The sequence below is a fragment of the Rhodnius prolixus genome, unplaced genomic scaffold (assembly GCF_049639745.1).
Source record: "Rhodnius prolixus isolate KJV_2025 unplaced genomic scaffold, Rpr scaffold_5, whole genome shotgun sequence".
NCBI lineage: Eukaryota > Metazoa > Arthropoda > Insecta > Hemiptera > Reduviidae > Rhodnius > Rhodnius prolixus.
In genome coordinates this window covers 24,777,923-24,798,842 of record NW_027411624.1, presented here as the reverse complement: position 1 = coordinate 24,798,842, position 20,920 = coordinate 24,777,923, and the positions used below count along the sequence as shown (strand labels likewise).

Genomic DNA, 20,920 nt, shown 5'->3' with positions numbered 1-20,920 from the left:
AATAATAATAAAAATAAAAGTTGATGATCGAATAAAATTTATTTCTAATTTATTTTATTTTATTCATATGGCCGTGGATTTGGTTTTGCTTAACAGTGACTCGTTTTAAAAGTACAAACCTTCTCATCTCTAAAAACTGTTGGTTATACAAATTCTAGTCCGAGGAACAAGATATCAAAAATTGAGATTTTAACCGTCCATCTGAATCGCTAGTAAATTTAGTTGTAACCACATATAGTCGATCTTCCAAAAAAAAATTGGAAATATTTAAGTATTGACAAAACGATCCTTGTTAATTTTAATTATTTTGGGAGACCAAAAGCTAGAGTAATAAATATCTGAAAAAGATATCAATTCTACATCATTGCTGTAAGCACTAAATTTTTAAAATTTATAGTTTGCACTTTTAGTTTGGTCATCTTCATCTATTTATCCATTCAATTCCCAACAATTCTCTTCCACGTTTTAAGCTCGTGCTCGGCGCGCGATTCCCTCGGCGAGGAGGTCAGGAGTTATATATATGTTATATGCATTTGGAGAGTCACCACTGGGTGTAGAAATGCTTTTGGTATATCTTAGCATCAGGCGGTGGAGCAGTGAACTTAAGTGAAATGGAAATCTAAACGGTACAGCCAAAAAAAGTTATCTTCCTTAGAGGAAAGAAGTCACTTTTTCAGGGAGGAACCCAGCAAATACCAATACTGACATTTGACAGATCTAACACTCGCACCATGTTGAAAATATGTTCTGAAGAGTGAAATTATGAATCATTTAAATCTCTGAGACAGGAATGATTCGAAGATCCTAGGTCGAGTTCAGGTAACGCTTCCCTCAGATTTTTACGCCTTAGACGCTTCTATTACTAAAGTTTCAAGGTTCCAATGGCCAGAGAGAGTTGATGGCTTAACAAAGAAAATAAACAAATAAATAAAATTAAAAAATAAAAATGTTTTTATAATTTGTTAATTATTGTTCATGCTATAATTGCGTTGTTCTGTCTTTTAAGACTTCCTTAAAAAAAAGGAGAAATTAATTACAGTAACAGTTTTGAAAATCAGTCACGTAATAGTTAAATTTACTCTCATAACATACTAATTCATTAGTATTAAACTTAGCCAGTAATTTATTTAAGGAAGTATTGCAGTATTTAATTTCACAAACAGTATACATTTATAGAGAATTGAGCCGGTAAATTGTGTACCAAAAGATCAACCGTGGGAAATGGTAGATTTCACGGCCGGTGAACATTAAAAGTTATGGTTAATCTATGGTTTTGTGTTTCTCCATTGTGGAGAAAGAACTTATGAGAGCATGGTACTCACGTATCGTACTTAGCGACAATGTCTTTTTGAAGAAACCAATACACTAAAAGAGGGGGGAAGTTCGCGACGAATTATAGGACATTTTAATTTAGTTAGTACAAATATATCCACCATCTTCAAATTTCACAAATAGCCGCCAGCATTATGCTGCTACCTATTGCTTAGAAATACTGTCCATTATGTGATTTTAAAATTGCAAGCATTCAGTCCGTTCAGTTTTTGTTCATTGGACTGAGCCTGAATAATTAATGCCACCATGATTCTCAAGTATACGAGTACAATGACCACTTCTATGCACTTCTGACCATACTTAAGTTAATAATTATTTTAATTACAACATCTGACAATATTTTCAAATTGCTGAAGTGTCGCGTTATGAATTCATCAGTAATGTGTACAGTAAATAATTAAATCTAATATTAATAAAATATAAAAAGAACTTAAAAGTGGGTAGCGAATGTTTAGTTTAAGCACAGGCCACTAGGGGCGAAGGCTCTCTCTCTCACAGTATAAGTTGCTAAGTCTTAAAAAGCAATGAAGTAAAAGAACAGCCTTCTACTTCCGTATTTAGAAGTTAAATTAAAAGTGAGACTTCTCATTGAAGTTTTTTAAGACTTTTAAAGATTAAAATTGTAAATAGGGAATAATTTTTTATTACAACGAAATGGTTATGCAATATAGCCACCGTCATATTATTAAAACAGCTATAGCTCGAGGGAGATTTAAATATATATATATTTAATATAACCTCTGACTGAAATGGAAACTTTCTGTTGGTAACCCGAGGCTCCTACGCATATTTTTGGAGGTCAATGAAATTGTATTTCAATTTAATGATAGCTTATCTTAATGTACAGATATCTATGTACATAACTATATTAATTGCAGATCACAAAATTTTAATCATTTATTCCAACAATATTATAGTTTCTACTTTCTTGCCAATTTTGTAAAACAATTTGAACATTTGTAAATCACACAATATATATAACTTTATTTATTAATAATTTATATAACTTTTGAAACAGGCATTGGACAACTATTTCATTTGAACCCTTATGGGTCAAAATCGGGTAGATTTACGTTTTGCGTTTTCAAGGAAATATAAATTAGACTTTCCTAGTGTAAGATCAAACAGATTAGTGTTTAATTGATCATATGTGAATAGTATAACTAAAAAGCAGGAATCGAAGAAAATTCAAATATTAATATTTTGTTAAATGCAGCTGGTGTTTTTAAAATAAGAATTTGATCAAAATTATCCAACGAAATCCACAAAATAAAAAGTGAATTTGCATTTTTTATTTATTTTCCGGTTTACAGAAAAAACGCCTTATTTATTTATTTTAACTTCATTTACTCAAATTACTCACCCATACGCGTGAAGAATTGCGTTTAATAAAAAAAATATACTTGCCAAAGAATTAGAATCAAATCGGGTGACGGAGTAAGATCATTCAACATTTTGTACCGATTTCCTTAACACTGCCTAAACTATTTTTCTTCTAACATTATAAAGCACTAAATATAATGCATACACTTAAACTAGCAGGAATAGTAATTACAGTGTTTCAGGCAGCCGTACATCTTACTTAAGCTCGGCAATTTATAGTAGTGTACGAGGGTCGTTTGAAAAGTCCGTGCAAAAATAAAAACTACTTCATTTTTTGGGGTAAACCTTTTTTATTTTTCAACATAGTCTCCTTTTAGGCTTATACATTTCGTCCAACGCTGCTCTAGTTTGTTGATCCCTTCCGAATAATAGGATTTGTCCAAGTCTGAAAAATAGCCATTCGTTTCTGCAATCACCTCCTCGTTTGAATAAAATCTTTTTCCCGCCAGCCATTTCTTCATATTGGGGAACAAATAGTAGTCCGAGGGAGCCAAGTCTGGAGAATAGGGGGGATGTGAAACGAGTTGGAACCCTATTTCCATTAATTTTGCGACCACAACTGCTGAGGTGTGAGCTGGTGCGTTGTCGTGATGGAAAAGGACTTTTTTGTGGGCCAATCGTGGGCGTTTTTCTTGCAGATCGGTTTTCAAACGGTCCAATAACGTTGAATAATATGCACCTGTAATAGTTTTACCCTTTTCCAGATAGTCGATGAGGATTATTCCTTGCGAATCCCAAAAGACAGTCGCCATAATCTTTCCGGCCGAAGGAACGGTCTTCGCCTTTTTTGGCGCAGATTCCCCCTTGGTAACCCATTGTTTAGATTGTTCTTTGGTCTCAGGAGTGTAGTGATGTATCCATGTTTCATCCACAGTGACGAAACGACGCTTAAAGTCCTGCGGATTCTTCTGGAACAGCTGCAAACCGTCCTTGCAACACATCACACGATTTCGTTTGTGGTCAAGCGTGAGCAATCGCGGCACCCATCTTGCGGATAGCTTTGTCATGTCCAAATGTTGATGCAAAATATTATGTACCCGTTCATTCGAGATGCCCACAGCACTAGCAATCTCACGCACCTTCACTCTTCTGTCATCCATCACCATATCATGGATTTTATCAATGATTTCTGGAGTAGTAACCTCAACAGGGTGTCCAGAACGTTCAGCGTCACTTGTGCCTATATGGCCACTCCGAAAGTTTTGAAACCACTTATAAACTGTTCTAATCGAAGGTGCAGAGTCACTATAATGTTTATCAAGCTTCTCTTTAGTCTCCTGAGGCGTTTTGCCTTTCATAAAGTAGTGTTTAATCAATACACGAAATTCTTTTTCGTCCATTTTTTGAAAATCACTCGACTTCCTCGATTCAAACGAATGCCAAACACAAAGAAATAGACCGATCTGGCTGAAACTTGGTGTGTGTTCTTCCAAGAGATGCTACTAACTAAACATAACCTCGATACGCGCCAGTAGTGCTATCTCTCTGACTTTGCACGGACTTTTCAAACGACCCTCGTATCTACTTAATTAGGTTATTTAAAATGAGCCCAATTTGTAGGTATGAGTTCTTATGCAATGATGAGCCATGGTTTGCTTTTAGGTTCATTAAAAACCAATAGTAGAGCATCTATTAAAACTGTCCGGTAGGACAGTTAGTTGTATAAGGGTTGATCGTCAAAAAGTGCACGAATAAGCGTAACATTGAAAAAAGATAAAATTCCCAAATTTTCTTTAAATTATAGGGAAAATCCTCCTTTATAACTGTAATTATTTTTGCAACAACCCATATCTAATAGATTTCGGGAAAAATTTAATTAGGTTATTTACAATGAGCCCAATTTGTAGGTATTAGTTCTTATGCAATGATGAGCCATGTTTTGCTTTTAGTTTCACTAAAAACCAAGTAGCTGCACACAACTATCTTTTCTGCAAGCTATCGGTTTAATATGTGAGATAATGAGTAAGACTTGGTTAATCACAGAAAACGCCAAAATCCTAGGGGTAGTGACTGAATAACTCGTGCGTACTCCTGATTTACTACCTATAGTTTTCATATGTTCAGATGCAAACAATAATTTGTAATTTTACCCTTAAGATCATCTCATCTCCGCTATGTGATTATGATCTTGGAATCAAGGTTATATTTCTAGTAAATAGAGGCAGACTAACTTTCGCTAGGATTTATTAAAATTAGTACTTTGAGATTCCAATCAACTACAAGAAGTCTGAAAGACATAAGAGACTTACCAAGATAATTACTTGCCAAAAAAAAGAGAGCAAGCGCTGTTATAAATTGAGTAAAAAAAACAAAGAATAAACATTAAAAAGGAATTATTTTTAATTGTTTTGATTTGGAACATTTCTGCTGAACTTCCGTTTCACCTATATTCATAAATATGTTCTCAGCAGTTTCTATCTTGACCTGAACTCATACATACTATGCAGATATTTCCACACTTTACATTTAAAAAAACCAATCTGGAATATATTAGTTATCAATTACTTTTAGTGGAATTATTCAGGTCAATTTTTTTTAAACTTTAAAAGTTCGGGTTTTCAAAGGATAAATAAGTTTAGGCTACCAAAAAAAAAATACATACAGTCGAGCCTCTCAATAAAGGGCACTGTCGGGGGAAAGTGGCCGCTGTTTGGAGGTGGTCGTTAGGGGTGTAGCCAAGTTTTATAATGAAAAAATATGGATTTTTTTTTCCTAACATCTAATTAAAAATTGTTTATTATTACTAGATTTAAAAACGTGCATAATTGCATAATTATTTAGCTAAGCATCAAATTTTTCTTAATTATAATTTATCAAAAAACTACATATTGACTTATTTAATAATATTTATAACAATTTTTATAATAATCATCACAATTATTTATAACAATAATAATTTATGGTAAAATTATTATCATATTAAAAAATAATATTTATTTAAAACATTTCTCTGATAATTATCATTAAAAAAATCATAAATACAAATAGCAATATAAACTTACATTGCATTTTTTATTGACATTTAACTTTTTTTATTACTTAATGAACGGTAAATTTTTGCTAAACTTAATGGACAGACGCACTTTTACTACATCACTCCTCAACATTGTTAAAATAATCACTAATTTTGTTTTGCAAGCCGTTTTGCTTTTTTCAACGCGTAGATTCCATCTTGGTCCTTCAAAATATTGGTAATCTGCGTTTTTTCCAACTCCAAACCTAATTGTACATAAAATTAACTTTTTGTTAGAAATTATGCAAACTCATAGAATAATTGAATTTCTTAGAAAAATAATAGAAACAAACCTTTCGGCAAGTTGACGATGGCTCGATTTGGTTTTTGCAAAATCTTTCAACACATTTATTTTTCTCTTCTAGAGTTAACCACTTTCGTTTGGGAGAAATATCGGAAAAATAATATTGTTCGTCCAAAGTAATATTGAAAAATGATTAAAATGGTAGAAGATGTATGAGCTTATATAGGAAACTTTAGGAAAAACTTGTGAGGGGATAATTCTTTTGATCACCGCGTCAAACAAACTTTTAATAATAAGGTGGTCATTGGTGGGAGGTGAAACATATAATCCGTTCCCCAAAAATCAATATCCCCGGTCGCTATGTAGAGTTTCCGTCAGACGGATTTTCCTTTATACAGAAAGTGTATAGAGGGGTAAAACGGGGAAATCCAAAAACTGTCCTTAAATGGAGGTGGTCGCTAGTGAGAGTGTCCTTTATAGGAGGCTCGACTTTAGTTAAAATTATTAATCTTCCCACAAGGGTGTGTTGTGTTTTTGTGAATATACTAGTTTTTGAAAACCAGTTTCTTTTTGGGAGTTTTTTACGAAAAAAACTAAAAAACAATGATCTTTAGACTTTCTAGGCAGATTACTTCACACAAATGCAGCTATCATCTTGATTGTACAAGAAATAGTTATTTATTTAACAAGTGTGGAAAGTTGTATTTTTCCTCACACGAGGCAGGGTTTGCTCGCACGAGCGAGCGAAGCGAGGTGAGTGCAAGTGCAAATTGCCGAGTGTGAGAAAAATACATTACACTCGAGTTAAATATTATATTTTTTCTGCAACCATTAGGGTTATTAACTAAAAAAAAAAAAAACTAAACAGGAATCACTAGAATCCATTTTAAATTTCTATAAGGTAACACTATAACCTTTTTAACTGTTATAATTAAAAATATCTAATTATTTATTAAAATATTATTTTTATTTCTTTATTCCTTTCAATTTTTATTTTATTTTTTTAATATTCGTTTTTTAATTATTATATAAAATAAATTTAAATAAGCTTATTAAAGTTTTAACAAAACTTCTTATATAAAGGAAGCACAATAAAGTTTTTTCACTCACTAGTGAGGAAAGTGACACTAATGGGAATTTTCCCCACTAGTGAGGGAAGTTGGGCATTACACAGCTGATTTTAATTGAGTAATGAGAACATTCCCACATGGTTGAAAAAAAAATCAATTTTAGCTGGTACTTGAGAATAAATAAGTTTTACTCTAGGAGAACATTTCAATATACAATATTTTAGCACGGTTCCTTTTATAATCTTAATTTTCACGATTATATACTATATATTATAATATATAAAGCATCCCAAATTATATTATACAGAAAATAGTAAAGCGCCCAGTCCAGCAATCTTACTTCCCTAGTTTAAAATTTTGTTTGGCAATCTTCCAAGTGCATCATTCTGTCATTATCAACCATTCATCTATCCTCTTTTCCTTCCTCCCTCTTTCTTGTTATAGATATATTCTCTTTTCTGACTTTTCCTAAACTAGATTTCTCATCATATTGATGCTAGCGATCCAATTCAGATGTCCCCTCCAGATTAATAATACCTATTGCCAACCATCTAACACAATCTTTATCTAACACAATGTTTAATTGTTAAATTAATGTTATTTACTTCAAATTTTAAATTCAAACATCAATAGACTGCAAACATTCCAATCCAAAATACTCCGCCGCGTTGGAGCGTCTACTAGCTCCATTTGTATGTTAGCACACAATCCAAATTCAACTCATCTCCGAACTTGCCAAAAATAAAAATTGTCATCAAAAACTCTCATTTCATCCCAACCCTTTAGCTGCAAACTTATCTTCAACTACGCTAACCTCCAATCCTCGAAGACGGCTGAGGTGCCGCTGGCCCCGTGACCAACTCGGTGACTAATAGCGGCCAACACTGGATGACCGTCATTCACGTCTGACACGTTATTTATTTATACACTTATCGCATTTACTTATTGTACCCTGTAGGTACAGGTGTAAATTTCCTTAAAAGGATAAATAAATAATTTTAAATTATAGATTAAATTTGAAAAAATACTATCAAATTTTAATAAGATGCAATTAAGTTACATGCGACTGTCACGACCGATACTTAAGTAACTATGTACAAATGTATGCCCAATAAAATTCAGCATTAGTATAAAATTTTAGATTGAGAGACGTAATTCGAATTTTAATAATTGGAATAATAATTAAATTGTGTGAGGATTTCTAGCAGATAGTTAGAAATAATATTATGTATTTTTTGCCCACGATAGGATGATCAACCCTCTTCACTAAAAATACAATAGTTATTTATTTAACAAGTGTGGAAAGTAGTACTTTTCCTCACGCGAGGCAGGGTTTGCACGCACGAGCGAGCGAAGCGATGCGAGTGCAAGTGCTAATTGCCGAGTGTGAGGAAAATACTTTACACTAGAGTTAAATATTATATTTTTTCTGCAACCATTTATTAACTAATAAAATTAAAAATTTCATTTTTACAGTCTACAAAAAGTAATTTATTTATTATAAAAATTTATTGTTATATTACAATTATTTACATTACTTACGTATTTACATTACTTATTTTATTGATGGAGGAGTGTTTTCTAAACAGGCATCACTAGAATCCATTTTAAATTTCTATAAGGTAACACTATAACCTTTTTAACTGTTTTAATTAAAAATATCTAATTATTTATTAAAGTATTATTTTTATTTCTATATTCTTTTCAATTTTTATTTTACTTTTTAATATTCGTTTTTTAATTATTTAAATAAAATAAATTTAAATAAGCTTATTAGAGTTTTACAGAAAATATTTATGTTAATAACAAAACTTCTTATATCAAGGAAGCACAATAAAGTTTTTCCATTCACTTGTGCGGAAAGTGACACTAATGGGAATTTCCCCCCACTAGTGTGGGAAGTTGGGCATTACACAGCTGATTTTAATTGAGTAATGAGAACTTCCCTACATGGTTGCAGAAAAATAAATTTGCCTTTAAAAAACCTTTCGCTTAAGCTGAAATCTTGATGAACCATTTTTCTGCCTGTGTTCCTCCTATACTTTCTAAACAACATTCCCAAATATTTAATTTAATTCAATTTTCACTTCTTCTGATTGGTGATTATCTCAAAGTTAATGATAAAGCATGAGTTTACATTGTCTAAATACCAAAACATTCCACAACAAGCACTAAACACTACCTCACCATTCTGTAAGGCAGGTTTGTAATAATCACTCTTTCATGATCCATTTCATCCATTTTAGAACCCTATTTTGTTCCAATCTGATCAATTTCTAATTTTCATACATCTTCAGAGATTGAAATATCCAGTTTATGTGGAGAAAAATGATTTCCACTAATATATATGTATATAAACTTTCTGTCGTGTTATTATAATACCCTAAGAGTGGGAGTCAAAAATTCTACAAAATCATGATAAATTAATCTCCGATGTCTATGGAATTTGGGAAAACTGTAGAATTCACAAAAAAAAAAACAGTTAAAAACCTGAATATTTATCTAGAATTGCGGACATTGTAATAACATATTCAACTCTATCACAACTTAACGACAAAGAAAAACTAAATATCAATATCTTCCCAAGAATTACAATTAGATCCACTTTGAGCCAAGTAACGTCTCATCACATAAAAATATTGACTAAACGTATAACCTTGAAGATGGAACTATATTGCATTTAAGTCGCAAATTTTAGATATATTATTTCAATAAAAATGATGTTTCGTATAGATTTACACAATGTTTTAAAAATTAAACGAATATTAAAATGAGAAAAACAAAATGTATCTTTTCAGTCTTTCGCTCAGACTTAACCGCAAATCAGTGATGACTACAGAATTACATTTTATATTTATTATATAACTAGGAATTAATTTACATGAAAAAGAAATAATAAGCATGAGGTTGTGAAAGCAGGATGTGCTTTTAAAAAATAAATAGATAAAATATTGATTTATTGCTATGTAATAGTATATTTTCAATTTTGAATTACTATAATTAAAAAAATGGTCAAAAATTGAAGATACTCCTCGATTTACACGGTATTTTTAAATTCCACGGTTTCACTTATACACGATTACAAAAAAAAACTATTATAGTTTTGTTTAAACTAAAAATAATAATAATAATTAATAACTAATGTTGTTGCAAGATTTCTAGTACATAATAGACACGATTTTTTTTCTAATGTTCTCTGTTGTTTACAATTTTAATATACAAGTTTCCACTCTCTCGTAAACAAATTTATCTACGTAGAATTGATTCTGAGAAAAAAACTACATTTTCAAAAATAATAATAAAAAAATACTATTTCTTAATATGAAGAAAACTGTAAATACAATACGTCAATGTAAACAAAAGTTGTTGAACGATTTCCTGCAAAAACTAGCTATAAATGAACAAGTGAAAAATGATAACACCTCCTACTGTTGAAGAAACATCAATGAGTGACTTTAATATAATTTATGTTAGTAATAATTTGGTAGGGAAGGGATTAGCTATGAGGTTAGCATACTGGACTCCCACGCGGAGGTCCCGGGTTCGAATCCAGCTGCTTGACCTTTAGATTTTCTCTTCCTAGGAGCTTGTTACAGCCCACTGTCCGGTGATGGAAAGTGTTGCCTGTAACGAGTGAACACTGTCCGGAGGCCGGCAGTGCACTGAAAAAAGCTCCGGTCGCCAATAACCTTAGATGTTGACGCGCCTTAAATCATAAAAAAAAAATAATAATAACAATAATTTGGTGTTGATCAACAAAATAAATTAATAATATAAAATTTAACTTGAAATCTTGAAAGATTCTAATATTTTTACTGAATTTATTTGCAATTTCTGTGAATTTATTTTTAAAAATACAATAACAATTGTAGTTACTGTGTATTTTTAAAAATTTACTATGGAAAAATTTGATTTTACTACATAAACGCTACCTCATTTTACTTGGTTTAAATAAATGTATCACGACATTCCTTTATATTTTTAGAATGATTTACAGATTGGTTCAATTAATCTAATTTTACATGAAATTCGAATCTAGTCTTGGATTGTACTATTTCCCAAGGAACACATACGAGGGTCGTTTGAAAAGTCCGTGCAAAGTCAGAGAGATAGCACTACTGGCGCGTATCGAGGTTATGTTTAGTTAGTAGCATCTCTTGGAAGAACACACACCAAGTTTCAGCCAGATCGGTCTATTTCTTTGTGTTTGGCATTCGTTTGAATCGAGGAAGTCGAGTGATTTTCAAAAAATGGACGAAAAAGAATTTCGTGTGTTGATTAAACACTACTTTATGAAAAGCAAAACGCCTCAGGAGACTAAAGAGAAGCTTGATAAACATTATGGTGACTCTGCACCTTCGATTAGAACAGTTTATAAGTGGTTTCAAAATTTTCGGAGTAGCCATATGGGCACAAGTGACGCTGAACGTTCTGGACGCCCTGTTGAGGTTACTACTCCAGAAATCATTGATAAAATCCATGATATGGTGATGGATGACAGAAGAGTGAAGGTGCGTGAGATTGCTAGTGCTGTGGGCATCTCGAATGAACGGGTACATAATATTTTGCATCAACATTTGGACATGACAAAGCTATCCGCAAGATGGGTGCCGCGATTGCTCACGCTTGACCAAAAACGAAATCGTGTGAAGTGTTGCAAGGACGGTTTGCAGCTGTTCCAGAAGAATTCGCAGGACTTTAAGCGTCGTTTCGTCAATGTGGATGAAACATGGATACATCACTACACTCCTGAGACCAAAGAACAATCTAAACAATGGGTTACCAAGGGGGAATCTGCGCCAAAAAAGGCGAAGACCCTTCCTTCGGCCGGAAAGATTATGGCGACTGTCTTTTGGGATTCGCAAGGAATAATCCTCATCGACTATCTGGAAAAGGGTAAAACTATTACGGGTGCATATTATTCATCGTTATTGGACCGTTTGAAAACCGAGCTGCAAGAAAAACGCCCACGATTGGCCCACAAAAAAGTGCTTTTCCATCACGACAACGCACCAGCTCACACCTCAGCAGTTGTGGGCGCAAAATTAATGGAAATAGGGTTCCAACTCGTTTCACATCCCCCCTATTCTCCAGACTTGGCTCCCTCGGACTACTATTTGTTCCCTAATATGAAGAAATGGCTGGCGGGAAAAAGATTTTATTCAAACGAGGAGGTGATTGCCGAAACGAATGGCTATTTTTCAGACTTGGACAAATCCTATTATTCGGAAGGGATCAACAAACTAGAGCAGCGTTGGACGAAATGTATAAGCCTAAGAGGAGACTATGTTGAAAAATAAAAAAGGTTTACCCCCAAAAATTAAGTAGTTTTTATTTTTGCACGGACTTTTCAAACGACCCTCGTATACCGCGTAAATCGTGGTGTGATTGATGTATAAATAATAAACATTTTTAAAATATTAATTTGAAAATTATATGCTATTTGAAATTTTTTCTAAAACATATTGCTGCGTTTTATACTTGAATAAGTTTTTTTTTTTTAAGATGTAACCAGTTTTATAAATTGCTTTATTACAAAAAAAAATCACTACAAAGGTTGGCTTTACCCTTTACACGGGCGAGACTGTGATGACTTCCCGAGTAAATGCCGTAGCCAAGCCTATGTAGTGATTTTGGTTTAATAAAGGCTTTTTTTTTTTTTTAATCTAGTTTATTTTTCTGACACATGTGTGAAAAAACAAAATATTGTAAATAAATTCAATGATAGCAGTACTGAAGTCGTAAATGATAATATATAAATCTATTTGTAAATAGATTGATAGACGCACTGGTTATTTTTGATTGATCAATTATCGTAAGCATGCAAATCTATCATCGTTATATTTTTGACCTTGTCACACTAAACAAGAAGGGCATATCCCTAGGGCTGCGTTCCTTCTATTTACTAGCATACAACAAACGTTCATTTGATTGTACTTCTGTGGAGGCATTGCGCAGTTCACTATTTCCCACCGCTAGTTATGGAGATAAAACATTTGACATAAAATATACCTCACCAATACTTTGCAAAGATATTCCAAGTGAATCACGTTTATGGTAAATGTTAACTGCAAAAATAATCATTTAGAAAGGAATATTTCTCTGTATTACTTGCGATATACTTTTATTTGTTTGCAACCTTGTAAATATAGCTTTTAATTGTTCAATAAAAAGAAGAAAGTGAGGATATTCATTATTTATAGACCCAGGCCTGAGCCTTTTTTAACCAAAGAGAGCTACTTGTAAATTTGTTGAAACGTTGGTAACGTTTGAAACTATTTAAAAAAAGTACACCACAACATATCTATAACAAAAAGAATGTACGTGTTTCGTACATGTAATGTCCCAAAGATTTTGATGGTAATGTATGTTAGTAACATTTAAGGTTGTTCTAATATAAAACCAGCATTGATATTTCTTTTGCTGAATCTAGAATTCAATACTTCTTACTATCTATAGATAAAATTTTGGTATTAAAACTTTTAGATACAGTCGACTCTCGATAATTCGAACCTCGATAATTCGAATTTTTCGATAATTCAAACTCTACAGCTGCTAACTTCGGTAAATCGAAAAAATTCAGTGTATTTCGATACGCTCGATAATTCGAAATCCTTTTCTTAAAAATAGGGGGAGAGAAGGCTCTATAATTCAAACGAGGCCGCTTCCCCTATTTATAATTCGAATTTAGGCGCCACGGTAGCCGAGCGGTTAGAGGCGAGACCTGCAAAGCTAATATGCATTGTGGTACTGGGTTCGATTCCCGGTCTTAGGCCTTGGATTTTATTTAATGGTTAATAAAAGAAATTTACAGTAAAGTATGTTTGCTATTCGCCTCCGTCCACGACACCTAATTGGTAGTTGGACGTTAAGCCCCGCCTGAACAAAATAGGCGATTACTTTACTTTACTTTTACTTTACTAATTCGAATTTTCCCTAGTAATGTTTACTTTTCATTTTCCGCTTATTGTTCATTTCCTGCGTAATGTTTTCCCTCTCCTTTCAGCCCAGTTTAACTTTCCAATTCTCTTTCTTAGTTTGTCACGATGAGTGCAAAGGGGAAGTACGTCTCCCTTACTGTGTCCGACAAAAAGAAAACAGTATCGCGGCCGTGGAAAGTGGTTCGAAAAGAAAAAGATATCGCCAAAACTTTCAATATTCCACCATCAACGCTTTCTACAATTCTAAGTCACTGACTAAGTCAAGCAACATTGAAACAAAAAACTGTTCTTCATTTTTTTAATTAGGTACATACCTATGTATGTTATTATTTATTGAAATGTTAATACATATGTAATTTTTTTGTTCTTTTTTGTCGTTTTCATTATCTTTACTATTTTACTTGAGGCTGTATATGTCTAAAACTAAGGTAAGCTCATACGTATTTTCACTACTCATTATGTATATATATACATAAAAAAAACTCTTAATAATTCCAGCCATTGTCAGAATTTGTTAGTTACCTATAAATTAAAACAAAACAAAGAAATCTAACAATTCTTCAACAATTAATTGAATAACAATACAGTCGACTCTCGATAATTCGAATTTTTCTTGTAGTCCCTTGGATTTCGATTTATCGAGAGTCGACTGTATTGTTATTCAATTAATTGTTGAAGAATTGTTAGATTTCTTTGTTTTGTTTTAATTTATAGGTAACTAACAAATTCTGACAATGGCTAATGACGAATAATTCATTAAAAATAACTTTATTGATTTTTTATAGTGTTTTCAGGGTAAGGTAATCAAAGGTGTCTCTCTCTAAAATGGCAACCTAATTGACATAAAAAACATAAAACGACATAAAATTAAATTAAATAAATATTTAAATGGAAATTGAAATAGAAGAAAATCAGCCGAATAGAAGTTTTGGACAACTTAAACATAATTATTTCAGCATCAAACGAATCTATGTATATTATACTTCACTCAACGCAACTACTAATCCGACATAAAAAGTCAAAACGTTGCTACAAAAAATTAACCCACCAATACATATGGACTAAGCGCATTAGACTATGACTACCTATCTGAACTGTGCAGGTTATATTCGCACTGGCTGGGAATTGAGCAACCGCCAAAACTAATCAAAAGAAATATAGAATTTGGAAACCTTCAGACATGACAAGAACTAACTACTAACAATATCTACTCATTTCAGGGACTCTGACAGTATCAAAACAATACTTGAATACTTTTACAAAGACCGTTTAGTATACTACAATATACGGTACGACGAACAACAAAAATGAGATAACTGGATATCCAGGCATAACTTGCCCCGTATGAATACTAAATTCTATTCATGAGAAACACAGAATTCGCAAGTTAAAGCAGACAACTAGGAATCCTCCTGGCAAAACTCATTTCAACTGACTAACGCAACAAATTAGTTGGAAATTTGACCAGATACTAAACTTACTTGGAAGGATTGACTCCAAACGACTCCTGTCTCTGGAAAGAAACGAAACTAATATTCAAAAGAAGTTCCCAAATCCTAACTTAAAATCAGGTATACCAATAAAGCTTTCTTTTAATTAAAGTACGATTTTAGGAGTTTGGTTCTTCTTCTTCCTATGGTGCTACAGTCCTATAGTAGTACCTGGACCTCATTCAAGAGAGAGCACCACTCTTCCCTGTCATCGGCTTTTAGGCGCTAACTTCTAACACCCATCTTTCGCAGATCTCTTTCTACGTCATCCAACCAACTTATCCTGGGACAACCTCTACGTCTTGCGCGCCCCCCCGGGTGTCCATATAATACTTTTTTTAGGAACTCGATGATGGGGCATCCGTTCAACTTGGCCGAGAGCCACCTCAGCCTGGCCTTTTTTTTTGGCACAAGAAGCTATGTCGGGTTCTCCGTATAGTTTCTTGGGTTCTTCGTTCTTACGGAGCCTCTATTCACCGGTGAATGTACACCGGGCCGTAGATTTTACGCAGAAGACTTTTCGCTCCCATATCCTCAGTATATTCTCACATTCTTGTGTCATTGCCCAAGTCTCGCTACCGGACATTGCTACCGGCCTTATTCTTGTTTGTCGGACGTGACAAATTCTAAAAACCTCAAAACTTTTTGTAACGCATACAAACACGCTGTTTCCTGCAGTTACTCTTCTTCCTTTTATTTCAGCGTTTATGTCACAATTTGCTGTTAGTACGGAGCCAAGGTATTTGAATTTTACCGCATGTGGAGAAGGTATAATTGAGAATCTGAACTTGCTCTTCTCCTTGACTCTGAAGCCTTGAGGTGCGCATAAGCTTTGTCTTCTCTTGGTTTAGCTCCAGGCCTCGTTTTTTTTTGCCGCTTGTTCTCGGAGTTTGGTTCTACCATCAGTATAAAACTTGACTATGGAATTCTAATCAAAAATATGAACAGGGAAAAAAGCCATTACACCAGAAAAGCGACTTAATAAAAAGATTTTTTTTTTACGTGAATCTCTATAATTTGTTAAGACTTACCAAAAGATATCATTTGAACGAAGACAAAACGTGTGTTAGAGAAATACAGTGTGAGGGAAGGCTGGAACATCTACGTAACATTTTAAAAGAGTGAACGTGCATAATATTGACGTCAAGTGTATTTTTAGAAAAAATTCTGATTTTCAAGAAAATTTATTTACTAAAACTGTGTTAGGAAAAAAAATAAGTCGTGTGAGTATTCTTACCAGATTTTTAAGTGGGGAACTTAAAAACAAGCATTTCAGTAGTATTTGAGAGTAACTGTAGGAGCGAACACAAAGCATATATTTTTTTTGTTGATTACAAATAAATTTTCTTCTTTAGAAAGAAAAAAAATATATAAGGTAAATATTTGCAAGGCAAGCAAATTTATCAGATATAACTATGGGAGGAACAATCAATATTTGCAGATATCCAGTGGAACAGATAGGGCTTAATATATTACATTAGAGAAGTTCCTTAGGGTAGCACGCAAGTTTGCCACTTCTGCAAATTTTACGTTAAATTAACATAATAAAATTTTAATTAATTTTAATATTTTAAAAACAATCAATAAATCTTGAAAATAAGTTTAAACATCATAATTATAGGCACATTAAAAAATGTGTTTGCTAATATTACACATCCGTCGTATCACAAAAATGATTTTGCTATTTGTGACTGATTTAGTATTTTCAAACATCAGTTTGAGGGGTAGAGAATTTAACTTTAACTATATTTTTGTAACATACTACACTTACTGAGTTCCAAATTCCTAATGATGCATAAAAATCCAAAACCAATTAGAAAAAGACAAAAACAAAATTATTGCAATAACGGATAAAATCAGGTAATAATAAATATATTATTTCAAAGAAAAGTAGATTTAATCATTTCAAAATTAGTATAATCCTTACAATAAACAGTAGATTACAATGGCATTTTAGAAGGGACCTCCATCCCTCACCTGAACTACCCCAAAATGAATTCTCTTACAAAAATTTAAAATTGAAGTTATGGATCAAAGTATATTAAATATAAATACGAAGTTTCGAAAACTTCTTAGATCCTTTGCGGGAAAAAACTCCAACATTGTACTAAAATCTTCGCAAGAAAATGTTGATGTGATATCAACACTTAATTCTACTTTGTTCCATATAAGTGTTTGGACCGGAGATTCTAGTGAAATAGCATTTTAAAGGTAAAGATAATTTACCTCCGTTCCCAAGAAATGCCCTTAACCAAATTTTATTCGAAAAAAATGTTTCAACTTAAGTTATAGTCCTCTGTTTTTGCATTAAAAATACAAAATTAGTAAAAATCAAGGTACCAATTTCGAGTAAACAATATTAAAAATCCATTTCGTGAAGTGGTAATTATAGTTAATGGATTTTGTTCGCTAAATTAAGACCAGGTTTCCTTAGGGGGGGGGGGAGCCTAATCGAAATACAAAATTTCCGCTTCCAGCAATTTTTCGTCTTTGAGATATTCAACAACTCAGTCACACGCACACTCAAAAACAGATATTACTCTAAAATATACTTTTGCACACTCAGGTAAAATCTCAATTTTGGAAAATTTAGCATGATTATCTAGTAAGAGAAAGACATTAAACTTAACGAAAATTATTATATATATAAACAGGTTAAAACTAGTTATTGTAAAAAAAAAAAAAATTTGGTTACACAAATGTAACCAAAGCTTCATTTACATATTTAACTAATACAAATTTAAAGTACGTACCGAGTATAAAATTTGATGAAAACAGTACTAAAGAAGGGAGTCTATGTTCGGTAAACAGTTGTAGAACATTAAAGTACTTAATCGAAATAAAATCGTTTACGCGGAATGATCCTATCACAAAAAACGGCGATGACTGCTTCAAGGGAAAAGATAAATTTCACCTGCTATGAGGGACAATCACTATCACAAATATAGCACTGTTTACCCGGGGAGCGTCTAACCAGCAGCAATTGGCTCGACTATAGACTGCATTCACAACTTTACAACTTATGTAGAGAAGTTGTAGATAGCGGTCGGTGTATGGCACATAGTAGGGGGTATAGTCGCGCCGAGCATCACCGGAGAAGTTTTCATAGGAGTAGGTTAGGTATAGTGCTAGCTTACCTTTCGCAATAAGTTTATTTGTATCCGTGAACCAGCATCACGTGCTTCGTGATTTAATAAATGGTGACAATTCCGTTTCTGTCCTCTTCATTAATTTTTTACTTTCTTTAAATAGAAAAGTAAACCGCTCATGTCAAATTTTCGTTTCCGAATTTTCACCGGAAACTTCCGTTTGAGGACTCACTAAACAGAAAAAAGTTTTAAAAATGGTCTCTCTGTGTATGAGAGAAAGAGAAGGTGAATAAAATATTTCAAAAACTGGAAATCGTAGAAGGAAAGAGAAACTAACATTTAGATTGGGCCCAACTTTGAGGTACTGACAATTAGGTCCCAAATCTCAACCGAAAATACCACTTTACTGAAGACACTTTTCTTTGTTTGAAGATTTTTGAAAATCCAACGATTTTCTTTAAGCTACGTACACATTGTAGTCATGGTGGTCTAGTAACTTTTTATCAGAAACATTCGATTAACAGCACCTATTGTAGAGGAGTCTTAACTAAGCTTCCCTTGAAAAGAACGCATCAGTGCAATCTATGAATTTGTTTCTTAAATTTATTTTTGGCTATTTGAGATATAACTTAAATTGTACCATAAATCAGCACCTTGAGAGAGTCTGTGAATGTTCACACCAAATTTTCACATTAACTAATCGAGTAAACAAGGCGAAAATATGTTTGTGAACAAATTATTCATCGAAAGTCTTTTTTTACCACCAAATTTTAGAGTTTTGATGAGGATTAAACTCCCGCGCACAAAACATTTGTTACAGAATTCATATCTGAAGTTAGTATAGCTACTTTTAATCAAGTCTACCTCTGTTAAAAAGTCTCATTTAAGAGATCCACCATTAGAAATTACAAGGGCAAGATCCAATTTGTTTTGTGCAGATTTCAAATACATGAAGTTATACTAGTTTAAGCCTTTGAATTAGCCAATGTTCTTTTACTAATAGTCAAATTTTGAATTAAACACCAAAACTTCAACATTGCTTAGACATATGATTTCAAACAATTATTAGATTCCTGTCTAGTAAATTATGAATTTAAGCTGACAAATTCACTTACCAAATGTATTGTCGATACATTCGCCATGTTGGTTAAAGATTCTTAGAGGAATATGGTAGATTTATTTGTTGTCAGTTCTTATAAACATTTCAAATTAGATTTTGTTAAGACCAGTTGCAGTATATCAGCTTCAGGTAGCTCTACAAAATGAACAATAAGTGATAAAATATTACTTACAAAAAAACATAATCAGCGAAAGGGCCATTACCAAAATTGTCACTCGCAGGTGTATGCGGAACCAACAAGATTTAAAATTAAAGTAACCTCTTCATCAGCCAATTACTCTATTTTCCTGTTTTCCCTCCTTCGTATAGTAGCCTACCCTTACTTTCATCTGTATAATGTTTACTTCAATTAATGACTAATGAAGGTTCATTTAGGTTACACCTTCCAGCGTATTAGGTATAGTGATGGGCAGAACGAGTCCGTCTTTGGACTCGTTGGATTTGAATCAGTTCCAGGGTTGGAATCGATTCCAACAACTCGTTCACCGATTCCGGTCTCTGTACTTACCCTATGCATTAGTAAAAATGTCACGCAATTTATTAAAAAATATCATTAAATGTTAGCTTTCCCAGTTAATAACAAAACTATATTTCTTTAACACACATTGAGTACTATCCCTAATTTCCAATTGCACTGATAAATATAAAATTAACAACGTAACACAAAAATTAACATAAAAATAGACTAGTCAATTATAAAAATTAAAGCAATGCTGTTTAGTCATTATCTAGCTTGACCACTGGAAGACTGGAGTTAACGTGCTTCAAGAGGATCCAAGGTAGAGAAACGGAAATGGATAGGAAATTATTCCCATAAAAAAAATTCTAACCCTTCAAGCAAAATGATAATTACTCATAAATAAAGAAATATTTATTTACTAGGACTTGTATATCAAGCTTTAAAAATATTATCTTATTATCTTACGAAAAGAAAAAGCTGTGTGCTTAATCTTTAACATAGCGCTGGACACTCTTATTCTTATCTTCATTGGGTAAGTTTAACCGTGTACATGACCGTGAGACAGTCAAAGTAACACTGAGCCAAAATTTAGTATTACCTAATTGGTTTACTTACTGCAGTATCCCTCCCACTCTATCACCAATTTCACAAACATTCATCGATTGGAAATAATTTTTAGTTAAATATTCCTTTTATTTGAATACAAAAAACATTATAACGCTTTCTTAAGATGATTTTAATTTTTAAAATTTGTTTTTGTCCATTACTCTTATATAAT

The 20,920-nt window shown here is 32.7% G+C and overlaps 1 protein-coding gene across 6 annotated transcripts in view; it reads right to left on the bottom strand.

Annotated features, from left to right (window-relative positions):
* The window catches only part of PH4alphaEFB (prolyl 4-hydroxylase subunit alpha-1), a 118,408-nt gene that overhangs the window by 73,724 nt on the left and 23,764 nt on the right, over positions 1–20,920 (bottom strand). The window contains exons 1-3 of one of the 6 annotated variants that reach the window (XM_074137569.1): positions 19,886–20,043; positions 19,678–19,817; positions 18,611–18,793 (exon numbers count right to left, since the gene is read on the bottom strand). The exons of 1 other annotated variant lie outside the window; for it this stretch is intronic. The gene's annotated coding sequence lies outside the window, so the exon portion shown is untranslated. Of the gene's footprint in view, positions 1–18,226; positions 18,465–18,610; positions 18,794–19,677; positions 19,818–19,885; positions 20,044–20,920 lie in introns of those variants that run through there. 4 more of the 6 variants (XM_074137571.1, XM_074137572.1, XM_074137574.1 and 1 more) reach the window with 4 other exon arrangements.